The sequence below is a fragment of the Aptenodytes forsteri genome, unplaced genomic scaffold, assembly GCF_000699145.1.
Source record: "Aptenodytes forsteri isolate BGI_AS27 unplaced genomic scaffold, ASM69914v1 Scaffold61, whole genome shotgun sequence".
NCBI classification, from domain to species: Eukaryota; Metazoa; Chordata; class Aves; order Sphenisciformes; family Spheniscidae; genus Aptenodytes; species Aptenodytes forsteri.
In genome coordinates, this window is record NW_008794443.1 from 416,443 (window position 1) to 422,286 (window position 5,844).

General features: G+C 47.1%; 1 long non-coding RNA gene across 6 annotated transcripts in view; it reads left to right on the plus strand.

The window, feature by feature from the left end:
* The window catches only part of LOC103907402, an 8,942-nt gene that overhangs the window by 1,380 nt on the left and 1,718 nt on the right, over positions 1-5,844 (plus strand). For 2 of the 6 annotated variants that reach the window (XR_658083.1, XR_658085.1), the window contains exons 2-5: positions 1,461-1,511; positions 3,267-3,374; positions 4,225-4,292; positions 4,914-5,052. This is a non-coding gene — a long non-coding RNA (uncharacterized LOC103907402). Of the gene's footprint in view, positions 1-210; positions 816-1,460; positions 1,512-2,013; positions 2,126-2,815; positions 3,094-3,266; positions 3,375-4,224; positions 4,293-4,913; positions 5,053-5,601; positions 5,741-5,844 lie in introns of those variants that run through there. The other 4 variants (XR_002086334.1, XR_658087.2, XR_002086335.1 and 1 more) reach the window with 4 other exon arrangements.

A 5,844-nucleotide genomic window follows, 5' to 3' on the forward strand; every position in this document is an offset into this window, starting at 1 on the left:
GCTTGGCTGCTAATTCCAGAAGTTTCTACGGGGGAGGGGAGCACCCACTGCGGAGCCTTTGCCGCAGCGCCGGGCAGGCGTGGTCCCTGCCGCCGGGGGAGGAGGAGGAGGAGGAGGATGCAAGGGATGCACCACCTCTCCCTGCCTTCCCTCCCCGGCTAACAGCCTCTTTCCAAGACTCTCACCCTTGCTAGATTCACCCTTGCTAGATTTCCCCATCCTTGAAGAGGGTGCTGGGAGGTGTTTGCAAGGGTTTGTTTTTTTTTTTTAAATCTTTTTTTTTTCCTCCCCTTTTGCTAAATAAATTAAAAGCAGAGATATTTCCTGATGGAGATGGATGAGGCTGGGCTCGCAGCAATGGGGTTGCTCGCTCGCACGCACTGCTGCAGCCTTGATCTGGCGTAGCGAGGGTACCGATGGCAGAAGTGACCTTTCCCAGGCAGTGGGAGGGAGGCTTTTCCCCCGCCCTGACATGCTCCCGCTTGGAATTCATTTTTAAATAGCAGGGCTATTATTTTTTATTTTCTTTCCCCCTTCCCCTTAAAGAACAGCTTGCTCTTTCAGTGATTTTTTTTTTTCTTGGCAGCCTGTGGGTTGAAGCTTCCTCATGATCTTTTTTTTGTGTGTGTGTGTGTGTTTTGAATTGTGTTTTAAAATTGCCCAGCTGGAGACAAGTCTTGATTAGAGCTGGAACAATAGCTCCATTTTATTAATAATGGGAAGGATTTACAATCCTACAGCACCTTCCTTGGAAGGCTTTCAAAATCATTTGCAAACACAAATTTAAGATTTCACATCCCTTGTCTGTGAGGTGGGTAAGTATTTTCATGGTGCCACCACCAAAAATCACATTGGTGGCAAATCTGGATTTCTGAGTGCTTTAAAAAATGACAGATTTGGTGGGTTCTAGGGCTGCAAAGCAAAGCTGGGAAGGGGGGGATGTTGGTAAGTGTGCCTGGCCGTAACCTAAATCTGTTCAGTGCTCTCTGTAGATGCAGAGTATTTTGCTACGTCCTGGGAACTGGGCTGTTACTTCTCTGCCTGCTCCATGCAGATGACCCTTCCTTCTTGCTCTTTGCCAGAGTGAAGCTGTGGACTTGCCTGCTTGTCAGTAAACATCTGCTTATAGATTTTTTTTTTTTTAATTCATTACCTTTTTGTAGTCCCCAAGTGACCTCCTTTAGTGCTGGCTCCGCTGTGGTTGGACCACAGCTTTGCATTAAAGCAGGCTTGCTAGCGCTAATGTGTCTCCCTGCGAGCCGGAATGACCTTGCTTGAGGGACTGGGCCCACCGAGCTAATGCAGATGCTCCGCTTCGATTACAGAACCCTGCACGCCGCTTTTTCCCAGCACATCCCTTCCCTGACCCAGGTAGCGCAGGGGCATGTTGCAATATTATGGGTGAAAGCTGTCTTCTGCCTTACTTTTTTTCCTTTTTTTTTTTTTTCCCTCCTTCCCAGGGAAATACAGGATTGTTTGTGTAACCCCTCTCCACAGCAGATACCTTCTTTGTAAGTATTGTAAACACGCAGCGATCTAAGAGCTGTCCGGGCAGTCGGATCTGGCCTTGCCGAGGAGCGTAAGGCACAGTGCTCTGGTTGTGTAAGGGTGTGTTGTACACGGGCCACAGAAACCCACAATGTTTCTGTGGTTACTCCTGTCTGGATAGCATGAGTAGGTCCCAGGGCTTCCCCTTCCCACCGCTTACTATTTCGCAAAAGCAAAGGCTGGTGCTTCTGGAAAAAGCTCTGCCTTGTGGCCTTAAAAAAAAAAAGAATAAAAACTGCTGTGGATTAGTCATCCTTATTTTTAAAGGAAGCTGTGTTTGCCAGTCCTATCTGTATAATGCATGTGCGTGTGAGATATTAACTATTAGCTTTATTTGCAAAGGCTGGTAATGTGCTCTGGTCGCTGCTCTTTGGAGCAGTGCCACCGAGGCTCCGTCGAGCTGCTGCTGGCAGGTGGAAAAACAGTCCAGCTTTTTGTACCCTTCCCTCCATTTTCCTTTTTCAGTGCTGGTATCTCTGCATTGGCAGGTGTGGAAATGTAGAGACCGTAACGACAGTAAGCAAGGACAGATGAGCTGTCTTCTGGGGTCACTTCCAACTCCAGAGAAGAAACCCTGGTGATTAATTTTTTTTTTTTCTTGCCTGTGGTAGCTTTTACTCTAAGCTCCACTGTATCTTGTGGGAAGACTGAGTTTGACCCTTTTGGATGCTAAAAATGGTACTGTTTTTAAACCTTAGTGTTTTTTTCCCTTCGCTGCGGTCACGTAGAAGAGCAAGCCGTGCAATTAAAATGGTATGGCAAAGGACAGCTCCCTCCCCCTTTCCCCTTTCAAAAAAACCTTCCAGAGTTGTGTGCTCTTGAACTGCTGCATAGGCAGAAAACATACAATGCAGTTGTCAGCATTGTGCTGATGTGTGGCACATTTAAAAAAAAAAAATACTCACAAAAGGGGTGGGGAGAACGGTTGCCTCCAGAGAGTAAAACTGTGGGGCCCCTTTCCCTACAAGTGAACAGATCTACATGCGGTAGTATATTATTCCTAATTTTGCTCAGGCAAAGGCAATGGGCTAACGTCGGAGGGAACGTTGCAACGTCCTGAATTGCATTGGTGAAGATCAGGGTCCCCTTGAACTGTTTTTTTTTTTTTCTGTGAATTTGCTCCCGCGAGATGCTGCCGTTTTATTACTTGATTCCTCAAAGTTGTGCTCGCTCACCGGGAAGAAGGAAAACGCTTCCTTACTGGGTGCAATTTCTTTTGTTGTGTTGCAAAAGGTAATAAAAAGCACCTGGTGCCGGTCTCTCCTAGGTCACACATGACTTCAAGGCGCAGAGTCCCGGCAGTCATTAGCACGCAAGGAGTGTTAGGTATCGGCGCCTTCTCGTTAGCCTCCCTTAATGAGAATATTGGCATCGGTGTCGCATGAATGCCTCTGGCTGACCGGCGGAGAGGCCCTGCCCTGCTAAGCTGGAGCAACACCTTAAGAGAAACGCCGTGATTTCACTGCCAGTGAGGCAGTCTGGTTGCTGCAGTGATTTGTAGCACGGCTATGACTTTATGCTTTTCTGGCAAAAATTTAGCGGAGGGTAAGTATGAGGTGTCCGGGCCAGATTTCATACCGTGCTCCCTGCGGTGGAGAGCTGGGGAAAGTTGGTGTGTGGTGTACGTGAAAATTGTCAATAGCTCCTGTGCCTGAAGCCTCGTCTGTACTTGAAATAAACCAGCGTGGACAGGGATATTAATTTTATTCTCTCGTTAGGGATATGTTGGTTTGGAGATATGCCTCGTGCTCATCAGAGGCCTTTGCTGGCATAGACATATGGTGGACGAAGAAGCTGGCTGTTTGGGACGTTTCCATGTTTTTCAGGTTGGCACACCCTGTGGGACTCGGAATTGCTTTTCTTTGGCAGTTTAGGATAAACGAGTGAGAATTACCTTGGGAGTGCTGAACTTTTACCACCCTCTGCTTTGGACTGAAGAGTTATTAGAACTACATCCATGAGGTTTCCAAGCTAAACAAAACCTGAATTTCCGGTGCCAAAAAGCAAGCGAGCGATAGAAACCTCCGCTCCTCCTCCATAATGGCGGAAACCGCAATCTTTCAAGCTTTCCTTTTATCCCAAAGAGTTAAAAAGCTGCATCGTGAGGTCTGCAGAGGTAAAATGAAAGCCAAAGCTCGCCGAGAAACCGGTCTCCTGTGCTGTATTGCTGGAGAGGTTTTCGAGCGCAGCAGGTCTCGATGCGCAAGTATTTTTCTTTTGTGCTTTCCTCTGAAGTGAAAGAGCAATGACCGTGCAAACGTGCTCCGTTTAAAACACGGTCAAGTTGTTTCGGTATCAAAATGGTGTTTGGCGAAACAAAAGCTCTGACGGTGGCTGGCTCAGTGTTTATTTTGGGGGTGCCAATCAATCTGATGGGGAATGTGGGGAAGAGCAGCCTTTAGGTCACAGGTTTGGACTGTGGGTTTTGTGTTAAACCCTTGTCCTGCAACATCTCCAGCGTAATTTCTGTGATTTTTCCTGGGCATTGCACGCGGGACCTTTACGTAGAGGCCATACAGCAACTGGGTGTTAAAAATGGCAAAGTACAGGTGATCTATGCAGTCCTAGGGGATTTATATCCTTTGCAGTTGTCATGTTTGGGTATCAAATCACGTGGGGCTGGCTTTTTTGGGTTTGGTTTTCTTTGTTTTTCCCCTAAAATGTAATATTTTGCAGCCTGGAAGACTGAAGTCCTCTCTGTCTAGCTGGTGAAATGCCCCGTGTTTGGGAAGAACCCTTGTGAGGTGAGCAGGTACAGCTCTTCGGTATGTGGTCGCACAGAAGTGGGGGGGCAAGGGGAGGCAGGGCAGAAGCCGGCACTGCGATATTTTTCCCAACAACAGGCAAAAAAATAGGTATTAGTTCTAATACATCTACTATACAGCGACCAAGAGTAAGCTCTTTTGCAGTCTTGTGACGGCACATGGTGTTTTGGTTGCGTGGCTCAGCAATCGCACTGTGCTCTGCTGCTGAAGAAATGTCTGTTTTTGTATAGCAAAGTATTTTGAAAACAGAAGTGTGCTTTTATATCTATACAAATGGGTTCAGTGTCAACTGAATTCCAAGGGCTCCTGAGCTGTGTTTACTGTGCTGCAGAAGGTAACTGGTGCTAACCCACCGGTTACAGTGGCGGTATTTTGTGGCAGCTCCCATCCCCGGTGCTGTGTGGGTAAGAACGCCACCGTGAAGTCTAGCAGGGAAGAGTGTTTGAAAATAAATTACTAAATACTGCGTTTCAAAAACGTGAAGGGAGTTTTCCGGACAGAGTCATCTCGTCGTGAAGATTTGGAGCACTGACCCTCAAAGAGGAAAGAACCAAAATCGGTAGCTTTATTAATACAAATCCTATACTTTGTGTTGCTTAGGATCCAGAACCAGGCTTCGTGTTCAAAACGTTATCAACGTGTGAGCCAATATCCTCTGTCTTGGCAACAGATGAGCCCAAATATCAAACAGCACCAATTCCTTCTTGGAGAAAATTATCCGTTGCATAAAACGTAATGGGTAAGCAATAAAATTAGGCCAGTAATTCAGGCTGGCTTAAAAATGAGATAAAAGCCTAGCTGGCAATTTGATATTCAGCTGCCATACTGTCATTTTAATAAATACAGTCAATGAGCAGGAAAGGCACGTAAATACATTTTATAATTACAAGATGGTGGCTGGAGCTGGCCGGCTCGAACAAAGAAACACTCCGAGTGTTTCTGGTGATGTCTGAGGGCTCTTGTCTGGGTAACCTACTGTTTTTCTGTAAAAAGCAAAGAAAGCTGGATGTGTACTGGACGCTGGTGGGGATAATCATTGCGTGCTGCTAACACGACCGCTCTAATCCATGCGAGTCCCCGGTCGATGTAGCTGGCCGATGTCCCCAGCTACGGGGAGAGGCGTAATGCCTCCCTTCCCCACCTCCAGCTGCACTGCTGCGAGCACGAAACGCAGAGCTTTTGCTAAGCCAGAACCAAGTATAGGAAGTTACGGTCTTAGCAGATAGAGCTCTGGTTGCTGTCCTTGTTCGGTATCTGATCTTTGCTTTTTTAAATGTTTGGCAAGCAGTCCCGGCGACGCATGGCAGCGAGCTCCACCACTTGAGAAAGATGCTGCGTTAAAAATGTACAAACTTGCCTTTTCAAGTGTTGTCCACTCGCTTCTATTAATTGATGTTTCCTCCACAAAGTGAGGCTGTCTCTGGCTGTTTGTGTGGACCCCAAGGATGTTTTCTGATTCTCCTGCCCTTTCCCCCCCCCCCCCCCCCAAAATCTCCTCTCCTTTCACGCACCTGCCACCATATTCTCCCCT